We start from the raw sequence: 13,602 nt of genomic DNA, 5'->3' as shown, positions 1-13,602 counted from the left end.
CAGTATATATACACAATATATATATATTGGTCTCATTGAGGAATACAAATCAAATGAAACTGACTGAATGGTTTTCTCACCAAAAATGGCTTTTTGAAAAAGTCAAGTAAAAACTGAATAAACTAGTTAAAGGAACAACAACACATCAATTATATTTTCTAATCTATCATGAACAATTATTCCATGTTCACTGTGGATCTTAACCTTCACATTCAGAAACATTTCAGAACGAGTCAGGAGGAATGTTAATAAAAAAACAAAGTGAATCGATGGTGTTGCTTTAATAGACTGATGAAGCCAAAAATGGCACATTTTGTGTGTGAAAAAGGCTTTTTAATAAGCTAAGAATACAAGCAGCTGTGCATTTCATGTCTATTATACTGTTTCAATGCAGGCTGAAAGGAAGAAGGTAAATCATCAAGCTTGTAACTTCTGAAACTTTGCAGCAGGAAGATCTGGAGGGTCACACATCGGTGACAATCTATCCCTACAAACTATTTAACTTCAATGTTTCTGCACCTTAACTGAACTGAAGCTAACCCCATCAGAATACATAAAAACATTATATATTTATGTACAACATACTGACCATATTACATTTCTGTCCCTTAGGAATAAGATAAAAATGAACAAATTAGAGATTTAAACTTTGTTTTACATGTAAAGACAACGATCTGACAGTAAAGTCTTGTATCAAAGTGCTGAAGAGTCTGAAAGACACACAAAATCATTAACAAGGTTCCCATTGGAGAACAAATGTCTGCAGCATAACCTTATACTTTGAGAAAATCTTGTCTGCTCAGTTTAAGGTCTGCCCTCTTCAGATGAGACAGGAGAATTTCTCCACATCAAACACGAACAATCTGACCAGATTTGCCAGAATACTTTGGCTTCGTATTCCAGAGATTAGATTTTATGTCCATCAAAGCTTTTCTGAAAAAAAAAAAAAAAACTCTGTGGTCTTCACGTTACTGAGTGAGAGTGCTTTTTATCTGCTAACTGTGAGCAAATCTAATCTGATCGACTTTATAAAAAACTACATTTTCATTTTAGACGTCGGCAGAAACTGTTGTCAGTAATAAAAAAAGTGCAAATCTTTGCCTGAGTTTAAAAACCTGCTAATATTAGACAAAGACATTTTATTTAAATTAACGTAAAAAGGATAAAGTTAGCCAAAACRGATATTCTTGGTCTTCAATGTGTGTTCTCAAACATTCGAAACTTTGAGAAGCTGCTGAAATGCACGTTTTAATACACCTGACTCTACCAGACCAGAGACTTCTTACTTGGCAGAAAAAAAACTAAGAAAAAAAACAAAGCAAAAAGAAAAGTCAAACCCTCATAGCAGCACTGCTTTAGCTACGCTGGTTGAGCAGGGACAGACTCTAGTGTACTGTCAACATTCAGCACATAAATAGTAATTCTTTGCTTCAGGCAAGGAGAACACAGGAGTGAACTGGGGAGCACTCTGCAGGGCGACAGTTCCTTAACGGCCTCCGCTGAATGAAAAATTGCAAACACAAAGACTAGAAAGTGAAAGGAAACCCAAGGAACATTGGCTGCTCTTTTTGATAAGTCTAGTATAAGATGGACAAATCTTTTTTTTTCAAAGAATATATAGGCAAAGAAGATTTTACACAACTAGAAATAAGAAAAAAGGCGAAAACGGGAAGAAATTGCATTTCATAAAGCAAGTTTTCAGGAATTATTTAGGAACTCTAAAGTAAATATATAGCTTTTAATTACATAACACAAGTTTACATCTTTTAGAAATAAAGAAAGTAGTTCGTATACTCTTTAATACTTCACTTTTAATACTCATATTCTATTAACTTTAGTCTTGATTAGGTCCCAATGGGACAAACGAAGCAGCACATCACCATCCAGCTGAAATAAACAACTTTACAGAGAAGAATGGAGGCAATATCAAAGATTGCTCTAAGAGAGTGTAATAGAAAAGGACTTGTTCTGCCACCGCCTTTCATTGTGATAGAATGCCACATGCTCTCTTCTGACAGTGTGATATTGGCTTGGCATGAGCTTGATGAATGTATCAGCCATAAGTCAGACAAACCCATATGCTTCCTGGGGCTGCACCTTCTAAGATGTTTATGCCAGGGTATAGAGACAGACACAGCGTAATGGGAATGGGACCACTGCCTGAAATAGGGCTATTGAAAGCAAGCATGTCCAATTCCAGTTCTGACTATTATTTCAAATAGAATGTTATTACGCTTTAAGGTTAGCTGCGAGACCACGTAGAAAATAAAACTTTGCAGGACTTATTCGGCGTATGGACCAAAACATCCAGGTGTGTTCACAGCCTAGGATGAGGAGAAAAATAAATAAATAAAAGAGGGATGAAGGGGCAACGTGTCTGAAGGCAGGTGATAACTGATCTCTGACCACCTGGCTTCCTGCCAGGGTCAAGCAATTAATGCAGCTCTCCTTTGATAATTTCAAAGAGCTCGAGGATGCAGCAAGTCGGCAGATAGAGTCCAGGTAAGGAATGCTGCACAAAGCAAAGATGAGACAGCTCTGGTGAAGGGTTAAGCTTGGGTCGCATTGTTCAGCATGCACACAGCTGTTTAAAACATCAAAAAATATAAAACGATTTTCTTAATTATTGCTGCATTTGCATAGTAATGTGGCATAAACACACTCAGTTGACTTTTGGCCGCGTCACCCCTGCCCAAAGGTCCAGCAACTTTGCYGATTTTCTGCAAATAACAAACTCCGACATAAAAACAGGCTCAAAACTTTTTACAGACTGGGTGGCAAAGCAAGCAGGGCTGTGAGGATATGAATAATTTATTTGCAGTTACTATTATTAGTTCACAAGACTAAAAGTCTTCCCAACAAAAGAACAAGCAAAGTGACACATTGAATCACCTGCTATTCAAATTCTAGTCATTGAGCTTTCACACTACCACTCTCTCCTCCTCCATTTTTCTCTTTAATGTTCAGTCTTTACGTGCAGTTGACCAAAGCGGTCAGATTATGGCAGAAATCCAGCTGAGCTTCAACATGCATCATCTACAGTGGGAGCCTCACTGGCTCAGCCTCTTAAAGACGTRCCCTTGTCAGTCAGTATTGCGAAGATCAATAATACAGTAAAACATAACTGTCAATCACTGATATGACTTTAGAAATAATATTCAAAGGGTTATCTCATTTAGCAYTCCATAAGCATACCTGCAAATGTTGCACACAGCTGAAACAGATTCATTAAATCCAAAACGTCTTACATCCTCAAAATTTTACTCGACTTAAACTAAACAAAACAAGTTTGAGAGGTGACTTTTTTCACCTAATCATTGCAAATAACCAAAAATATATGAATCCAATGTAAGTTTTRTGTATAATCTTATATAAAACACACATGAATAATTTTTATCTGTTTTATAAATGTCAGCTTCATTGAATAAACTTGATGGGGGACTGTGACATGACACATGCAAACATTACACCCTGTTCTAAAACCTCTTCATAGAGGCAACCCTTTCTTTTGAATACAACCTTGGGCAAAAAGTGCCATGATCAAGTAATTTATGCTCAAAATAAAACATTGACTTTCAAATGCAGCACTGCCTGAAGCCAGGTTTTGAGGCTGATTTGATCTCCCTTTGAGATTGTGAGAGTTATGGCCCATTCCCCCCCTAATCACATGCTAGAGAACATGCAATCATACAGCAACAGCTAAAGTAATCACAGCGGTGGTCTTCACCCTTCTCCCTGAACTGAGCAACAACCCTACAAAATCAGTAGTRCCGGTCAGTCACAGATATGTGCCGCTCATACAAAGGCAGTGGCTCACTATGCATACTGAGAGCATGTTTGTTGATGGGGTTGTGAATAATGATCAACAAGGAATGGTGAAAGTGTACAAACCACACGCAGCTTTGGAAATTTTAACAAGAAGGCTGAACATATTTAACGCTCATTGGCTTTCTGAGTGTAAACACAACAAAAATTTAGAGCAACATGTTGGCTAACCACATATCATCCAAATGTTTTCCTAAAAAAAAAAAATACAAAATTATGCACTCCAGTACCCTGGTAGAAAAAGAGGAAAGCATGGGATGTGAAAGCTAAAAACACACCTGAGCTGCAGAAAGCTTCTCAAATATTACATTCGTTGACCATAGACTGCTGATCTTTTCTGTTTCTGGTAATTTGGTAATAATATTGCTTACTGTGTAATTTTAAGGTGTGTCTGACCTGGACTGTAATTCAGAAGCTCACAAAGTAATTGTCCTGTCAAATGCAACAACTGCTGTAGCAAATWGAATTAAAAAAATAATAAAAATTTATTGTCTTTTGGTGGAAAACAGCTAAATAGAGAGACAAGATCATGGGCAGTAGATATGTTTGAATTGCAACAAGTTTGTACTTTATTTACAAAAACAAAGAGTCACAACAAAGTCAAAACAAAGGCCGAGGGAGGRCGAGGCCGAGACAAGACCAGAAGGTATCAAGATGGAGTCAAGACTATAAAACCCCAAAAAAAGAAGAAGAAGAAGGAAAAAAAAAAGAAAACTAGTCCCCCAAAACACAGGTACATAACTTTATATGAATAGCTAAAATTGACTAAATCTTTTTGTGTGAGAGGATTTAAAGAATTTTGCTACAGAGGCAGATTGCTAATGTTAGTTAGCTAGCTATGCTAATGTCGCTTACACAACTTACAGCTTACCTTTCTTGTGCATCCATTCTAAATGGCGATAAAAGTTTGATGGAGTCCCGACATTCTCTGAAGACTTTACAAGTCTGGATGTTGTTTTACAAATATATACTTTATGATTTATGTAGATGAATTAAACAATCTCCCTCAATGAGAAAACCACTGCTCACTTTGTTGGAGTGCCGTCTAAGAGTGAAATGGGGAGGGGACGGTTGACGGCGGTATCAATAATGCATAATTGCCAATGAGTCGTTGATTTGAATCAGTACGTTTTACATCCAATGAACGCAAAGACACTAACAAATAAATTGGACAATATTCTGTCAATTTAATAATTCTACAGTTGTGGTCCTGACTGGTCTTGAAATAAAATCAATATCCAAATACAAGTCTGAGTACAAATGTAGTTGAGTCCAAGACAAGACCATCAAAAAGTGATCTTGAGTACTACAACACTGATTACAACGCACTGAGCTGATCATGTCCCCACAAGTACAGAATAAAAAGAAAAGGAACAGAAAAATATCAAAAACTCTCTTCAAAACAAGTGGATACTTTGGATACCCTAACCTGGCTTTTGTCAGGACTGTGAGGAACTCTGAAAAACAAGCTACAGAACAAAACAAGAACACAAGAACATTGTCTTTCAAATAAATCTGCGAAACTCAACATCTTGTGAGCAAACAAAGACCCTAATGACTCTCCGGGCGGAGGGGAGTGAGTTTAATCTTCATGTGACTCTAGCTTGCACAACAGAGCATCTCATGCAGTTTAAAGTTTTTCACACTCTCTAGTTTTGAACTGAGAATGCTCCCTGGCTGGAAAGCAWTTTTTTCTTTAACCAAACATCTGTCAAAGTTTATGGGAGATAACAACTGTGATTAGGATTGTCTGCATAACACAGGAGAGAGTTGTGTGTGTGTGTGTGTGTTTTAAAATAAGCTTTCTGGGTTTTATAGAGAATTTAAAAAAGAACACCCAACTGTCTGAACACACACACCCACAAAGCACCTCCACAGTAAAGGTCTCCATGCTTCAGCATGGGGCACATCGGTGTAAAATTGTCTTCAAATGAAGTGAATGGGCTAGTTGGAGTTTGATGAGTCTCCTGTCCTCTTCTGAACCAACAGCTCGACCCACTCTCTTTATCACGGTGTGCCAGCTTACTGTTATCTGTGCTACACTAAATCAATTAGCATGTCATTAAGATAGCTTGTTCCAGCACAATAGGCACAGAGGAAGACTACAGTATCTGCAGGAACAGAGTGAGCCGAACTCAGAGGGCGTCATATCTTTGTGTCCATGTGTCGGCGTGCGTTGGGCCAGGTTTATTTGTGGGCTAAGTGCATGCAGGCACCTGGATATRAAAGACAACTGTCTCAACAAGGAACAACACGTCTATCTTGCCATAAATAAAGTGTTCAACATAGTTTCAAGTTAACTCTAGAAATCTGTAGTCATTTTATTTTTTATTTTAGATTGTAACTWCAACAGCCAGACTGGTTACATTTGAACATGTATTTTACTTTGTGACAGATGTAATCAATTCTGTGACTTAAGTTACATTTTTCTTTAAAGTGCACACAAAACATTAACATTCAATATTAATCTCACAACAGAGCACTCAAAGTCACCTTACAAGAGAGAATATGGTGATGATTTTGTAATTACCAGGAGTAATGCAACACCTTGGTCTTTGTGCATAGATGGGGATGATAGGCTTAATCCCTATTGGTGCTGAGAGGATTTCTCTCTGAAGGCAAGAGCTCAATCAGACCGTTCAGATAAACATTAAAAATACCGAAGCATTCCTTGCTCATGATAAACTTTTTCTTTTATCTTTGACGGCGTGAGCRCTTAATCAAAACTGCTCTTCTCCCCCAAAGATATCACAGTGAGGGGGAAAAAAGTTATGGATTTAAAAATAAATTTCTGTTGAGAAATTTGATACATGCCTTATTTCAGTTTAAACACTGAAACTGGCATCATTTCACTAGACCATGCTGGGGTCAAGGGAATCAAAGAGCACATCATATTATCCAGACGCAGCCAGATAGTAAAAGCTTCGGATCATAAAAGCCTCATTCCACTGCTGTGAGCCAAATGGGTGCTGCTAATGTATTAGAGTACACGGTACGCATTAATGCTGATGCCAGAACAGTAATTCTTTGTTGAACAAAACTAATAACAAATTCATAAACTCCCTCTGAGGCATTTTTAGGGCCAGWCTGGGAAGCAGRTGTCTGACAGAGAGCCTGAAAAAAAAAGGCATTCTCTCAGGTCAACATGAGCATCTTATAGTATGTGTTATATAGTATGTGTGAGCAGAGTACAGTGTTGGGTCATGGTCTCAGTTCTCAAGTAGTCCGTGGATCCCTGATGCTCTCAGTCACAGCAAACAATTCAAAGGGACCGTACGACGACTTCAAAAGATCACAGCAGGCTTTGAACACCATGCCAGTTACACAAAGCATCGCTGGCACACCAGTGTCCTCGAGGCACGTGAGATCAAAATCTGCCCCCCACCCTCCACTACAGATGCAACACTTGATGAAGATTTGTCACTGGATAGTAAACAATAAAAACAGAACTAAAAACAGATCAAGTTTTCCTCTGTAGTGTGTTAATATAACGGAGTCGTCATTCTTCTATTTGAGAAAGCACATGAAACTAATCTGTATAGTAGCATGTAAGTTAAATGTAGTTTCAAACATGTAAATTAAAGAAATACTTCTGTCATTGTTCATCAACGTGTGGGGAATATTTTAATTAAGACAATAAAAAACAGTATTTTTGGTCTCAATATTTGCACACATACTGCGGTTAGTTGGAACTTTATTCAATTTGTCACAGAAGTGAGTATATTATATCTTTTCATGGGACAACAGTAAAGATATGACACTTTGATAAATTTGCTGTCCCCTCAAAATAATAACAGTCATTAATGTGTAAACCTCTGACAACAAAAGTGAGGGGTGGACTCACTTTTGTGAAATCCCATAATTGTTCTGAAATGTAAAAATTCCCAAATGTTAGTATTTGTTTCATTTGTACGTCCAAGAACWCTCACAAAAAATGCCTGTCAGACACCAAAAACAAGCAGGAAATATGTTTCTCTGTGGTCTGACATTAGCAAACAATAAATAATTTAAAAAAATTAGGTCGACAGATTCAAACCAATTTTTTGTTTCTATGAAAAAACAAACAAGTGTTTATTACAATACTTTTAATTTGCAACACTGTTATTAAACTAGTGGCTTTATTATAATAAAGAACTGAATGAAAACTTTAAACTTCCATTTAAACAATTGCATCTATTGCAGGTTTAGAATGTCTTACTTAACTGATTTATAGCAAAGTAGGTGAACACTATTTAATATCACATTAATCTCATAAATTAAATAAAATCCATCAGCTAAAAACCAGAAAGCTTGCTAAACTAATATACATTTTCATCCAGAAAAGACACCATGAAATACATACAACAACTGAATTCAACTCAAATACTCACTTGGCATTTGCTACAAAGTTTACAGCTTTGGTTTGAATTGAAATCTATCATCAGGTGTCTCAAATGGCAGATGCTGGTAAGGTAAACAGATCACTGATGAAACAGAAAATGGGACATAAACACCTGTTTTGGGAGAGTCGCTGGCACAGAGGAGTGCTTATTATTAAAGCCCAAACCAGAGTAATGTTGAAAGGTGAAATCTCTACACATCAATTCTGTCCTGAGACGCACAGCGCAGCAGAGCTTATTACAGCCTCTCAATCTGTCTCAAGTGTTCAGACTGACTCAATGCCGGGCTGCTCCTCCAAATGCTTCATTAGAAAGCTTGGCCATTCAGAGCACRTCCGTGGAATAAAAAAAAAAAGTGTCAGATCGCATTTTTCATCTGCAGATTAAACCTATGTAAGCCTGAATTAAACCGAATTAAATCTGAAAATGAGAAACAAACCAAAGCCAAATGAATTAGGGAGGCTTGTGTGCAGTGAGCAGGAGGAAACTGCTTCTATACCATATGTGGGGCTGGTGGCGCCGGGCTGTCCCTGCCTCAGTATCTCCAGTCCTTTTTGCATTTGAGATTAGAGCCTTCTGCTCTGTTTACACTCAGCAACACGTTGTTGTTATTTATTCTTGAGGAACACATGGAATATGAGGCTGACCTTCCTCAGTCTTTCATCATTTGTGATCTGACAGACCATTCCTTTGGCCAAGAGAAATTAAAAGATGTGATGTCCCTGATCATGGTGAAGGTGTTTATTCTATTTCAATGGAAGTTCTTGTGCTGATAAAGAACCTGTGTACATTTCAGTCAAATACAAAACGTCAAATAAAACATCCTTATACTTAATACTGATATTGACCCAACACAAATCATATATGTTTTTATTACTTTTCTTGTATTGTGGAATCTTAAAAAGTATTGATYAGGTCAAACAGTAATCAATAGTCAACAACAGTAGGTATGAGAAAGACTGGTCCCATTTATTATTAACCAATGGATTACATATTCTTTAACTTAAACATAAGAATATTGTATAATTAAATACAATAAATAAGTAATAAAATAGAAAAACACTCAAAAATAAATCCAAAATGTACTTTTAAAGTGTAAAATAACTATTCAAGGTCACAAAAATTATTTATGCTAAATCCAAGTGCTGTTGGATAGAAATCCTGAGCGGACTGTTGGATGGACTGCTTGTATCGGAGGGCTAATATAGAAGATTTTAGATGCAGGCCAATATAATCCAATATTTATTTGTTGGCTAATATCGGACCAATATCTGATATTGATATTAGATCTGGACATCCCTAATATTTAAGAAACTTGGCATAATACATGATTTTACCCATTTCATCACATAGCTGGCAAGTTTTCTATTGAATTTGGCTCAGCCAAAGTGAAACAGGAAGTGACATCAAAGGGGAACTTTTTTATAAAATGAACTSTCTGATCTTTGTTATTTAAACAATTTTATTTGAACTCTGACTCTTCTTCATCTCTAATAGTGACTCAAAATAATCTAAAGAAACTTCACATTATCCTCTGCTGTCTGTGTTGTTAGCCATTGTAGCAATGCTCTGTTTTTATGCAGACATTCCCCTTTTACATCACTTCCTGTTTCTTCATTTGGAAATAGCTCAACAATTGTTCATCTCTGTGGCATGAAATTCTTTTTGCAATGTTTTATCATTGTTATCCTTCCAAAAATGCATTCATATTTATTACAAAAAATGGTGACAAAGGCACTTTAAGAGGGAATTTCAGGCTAGCCTCAAGTGTTCAGTGGTAAATGCATCATGGCTACACTGTGCTGGCTTGGAAGATCAACTTTCTGCTAATCCATCACAAGGTGTCTTACAGTTTTACCTCCTTCCATCTTCTTGTWTCGTCTTGCATGACCACAGCATTTCCAGTCTATGGACCCWTTTGTGCAGACATTTCAATCGGTGCATAGCTACACAACATCAAATGTCTGTTTGACACCAGTCTGCCAAATTTAAATGTTTCTTCACTTGATAACGCATTTGCACAGACGCACACCCTGACAGTCATAATGTTGGGAGAGAATGAGTCTGTGGAGAACAGAGACTGGTCAGTGCTCCYTTACCCCCAGTGTGTCAGATCCTCAGCCAGTCCATTGTGCTGAAATTCAGCCACAATAGCACAGTATCTTCCCCAAGCAGGCCCCTTATCATGGCCCTGAAATGACTCGTCTCTCAGGACGCCCACAACACAGACGCTTTGGATGTGCATGTGCATAGCTCGAGGTGAGGGAGTAGAGCAATCTGGTCCTTTTGTTCCATGCATGACAAACTGGCTCTCAAACTACTCATTTTCACAGCATCTTTAAAAGAACTGTATAATTTGTGACCTAAGTGACTGTAACAATGCAGATTTGTTTTTGTGTTTTTAACATCTCAATGCCTGATGATTGACTTTACTGAGGAAAATGAGTAAAACACATAAAACGACTGCACATTCAGTTGCTTATATACTGGATTTATTTATTTATTTTTTGTTGACTGTAAGCTCTGCGTGGTAAACAACTGTCAGCTCATAATTTTTTTATGACACGATGGTGCCTAAAATAGAATTGTGCCAGTTATCAATCACCGCTGACACTGGGAGTGTCAATCGACAGAACGCTGCAGAGATAAATTGCATTTCTAAACACATCAGACAAAGCCAGAGGTTGTCAGCTTCAAATTCCATGTGCAGCAAATTGCTAACACAAATGTTCATTCAGGCAGCTCATTCAGGCATTATGAAATGTGCATTTATCAGAATTCAGCTTAAATATTCTACTTGGATAGAAACAAACAGCTGCTGTAATGTGTTTAAATGTTTAAGGGGGTGTTGTGTATTTTCCAGGCACATATTTCAGTTTTATACCATAATCAAGCAACTATGTTACCTTCAGTCGTTATAAAAATGCTGTCCTGAAATTGGCCTCTCTCTCTTTAAGAACTTCCTACCATTTCTGACACTCCCACTACAGCACATCTTCACAACAATGCTTCCGGGCAGGGGTGCTCTGCGTGGCCAGAGCTTGGCTGAAGACTGAGTTCCAGGGAGGAGCTTTGAGTAAAGAGGTGGAGCTTTGAAACCAGCAGGTTTTAGGCAGCGTCACATGACTGCCATAGGAGATTCAAGGATTTCTCAAACATGCATRAATGAGTCAAGAAACACTCTGGGTATATTTTTTTCAAGAGGGAATGATATTATAACATGATCTAAAGCTAAAAAAAATCCATTTTGCTAATACTCTCCCTTTAAGGGATATTTTTCATCATGCCCCCTTTAAAAGGATAAAGAAAAAAAGGAAGGACTTGTTAAAAACAAAAGACCAAGTAATGATTCATGAAGTGAAAATAAGATGGAAGCCCTCCTGTTCTAACTCATGTTGCTCTGTGGTTTGATTGGAAGACCTTCCAGTGTACGGAAAATACTGCTGCGCTTCTGGGTAAAATGTTTCACTTTATTCTCTCTGATCTCGTTAAAAGCTTACTCACTTGGTCGAGTTAGAGTTAGAGATTCACCACATATGCTCACAGAGCTTTACCAAACAGCGTTCGGGCAAGTCTCCATAGACCTCTCCCTCACTGCATGAATTGTAAAATGTTTTGCCTGACTTGCTCACAGCAGTATATCCATCAGTCAAAGCAATACAAAACTGTGTCCTTTGATCAACAGCGTGGCCTCTCTGCACATCAAGTGGCAATTTCAGATGTGGAACAATACAACCACAAAAGTCAGCTCCGAACATTACCTTTTTATTTACAGTCAGCAATAAGGTATATGAAACCTACTTCATGCTACAAAGCTGATGGATTCCACAACTAGGTGTTACAGGAATCATCTGGCAGAGAACAAGTGCCGCAAACAGCTCATCAGCTGAAAAGTAATCTAACAACTCTGTATCACTTGGCTGCCCGCTCACAACATCCATAACACCGGCCGAGGGAGGCTGCAGAACATCAAATTGTGAGCTTTATAAAACACCTCAATCCACAGCGACAGACATAAACAGTGCTCGGGTAAATAGAGATGACCCCTGAAGGTTACCATCGCTCACTCTCGCAGACCGATAACGGTTCCATAAACACTCAAAAGTGCCTCATGACGATGYGACAAAAACCTCGTCGTCATATGAAAATAGATCAACTTGTTAAATTTGGCATTGTGCAGAACAGTAMTGTTACAGAATAATAACAAGTTCGACTAATTCCAGCTTTAATTTTGTTTTCACCTGGAGTTTGATCCCAGTATTTAGTGACGAACACATTACAAGATAATAACACATGAAGTTGTTGACAGATTGGCGGGACACAATTTTAGTAACACAACAGTCTCACTTGATAATCAGTTCTAACCTGACATCAAGGCCAGGCAGATTGGAACAAGTTCTGCTAACAACATATAAGTGTTTGTTTTTCTCACTAGACTTTAAAACAGTTTATGGTTAAAGATAAATAGATAAAATGTCAATACTGGATTTATAGATTATATATCTGTAATCATATTGAGCCAATGGCTGTGTCTAAATTTAGGGGCTGCGTCCTTTGAATGCAAAGAAAGTGGCTCTGAAGCTTTATTCCCGCCCTTACACAGGTATAGGTCCTGTCGCCTAGCAAAGGTGACGACGCTAAACAGAAGCAATGAAGATCGAAAATAAATCAAAATTAGCAAAATATTAATATATTATCGATATTATTATTATAAAAGTACAAAGTTATTTTAGAGGCGATACACGGAGAACTAAAGGACCTGCAATATGAGCTTGTTTACAATGTTTTCTGATGAGAATATTAAAAATCATGTCTCTGCAAATGACAAAAGCCTAAAAACACAACTGCTTTAAACTTTCTATTTTAAACTTTTGTGCCACCAGTATAAACAAAAACACTGTATTACTGTCTCTTGTTTTGTTTGACATGACGAGCAAAAAAAAAATCTCTGGTTGGCCCATGATGCATCTTGGGATATGGTGGGCCGAGATCCACCAGACCCATCCTTCAAATAGGGGTAAAAGGAGGACACATTTGTGGGCAGCAACTGGAGGAGTCTTCRATTTTGGACAACCTTAAGTGCTTCGCTGTGACATAATCGGCGGACAAATTCAACCTTCGAAGGAAGCAGACCCTGAATTTAGACACAGCCTTTAAGCTATTTACAAGTAACCTAAAATAATAATTTTCATCTAAAGCAGAGCAGTGGTGTTAAAGTCAATGCTGGATTTAAAGCAGTTTATTTTAAGATATTATTAATGAGCTATCTAACTAAATTGCTCAGTTACATGTAGCCAACAGCTCAAGGAAAGGATAAGTAATATTTATTTTGTTGCATTTAACCATAAATTTCAAGTTTACCATTGATACAAGAAACAATTTTCATATTAAGTAAAAA

General features: G+C 37.5%; 1 protein-coding gene across 6 annotated transcripts in view; it reads right to left on the bottom strand.

Moving 5' to 3' along the window:
* macrod2 (mono-ADP ribosylhydrolase 2) overlaps positions 1-13,602 on the bottom strand; it is a gene marked incomplete in the record, with an annotated part of 450,891 nt that overhangs the window by 82,784 nt on the left and 354,505 nt on the right.

Source organism: Austrofundulus limnaeus, unplaced genomic scaffold, assembly GCF_001266775.1.
Source record: "Austrofundulus limnaeus strain Quisiro unplaced genomic scaffold, Austrofundulus_limnaeus-1.0 Scaffold33, whole genome shotgun sequence".
In the NCBI taxonomy this organism is placed as follows: Eukaryota; Metazoa; Chordata; class Actinopteri; order Cyprinodontiformes; family Rivulidae; genus Austrofundulus; species Austrofundulus limnaeus.
Note: the sequence above shows the minus strand (reverse complement) of the source record. Positions and strands in the feature narration are given on the sequence as shown.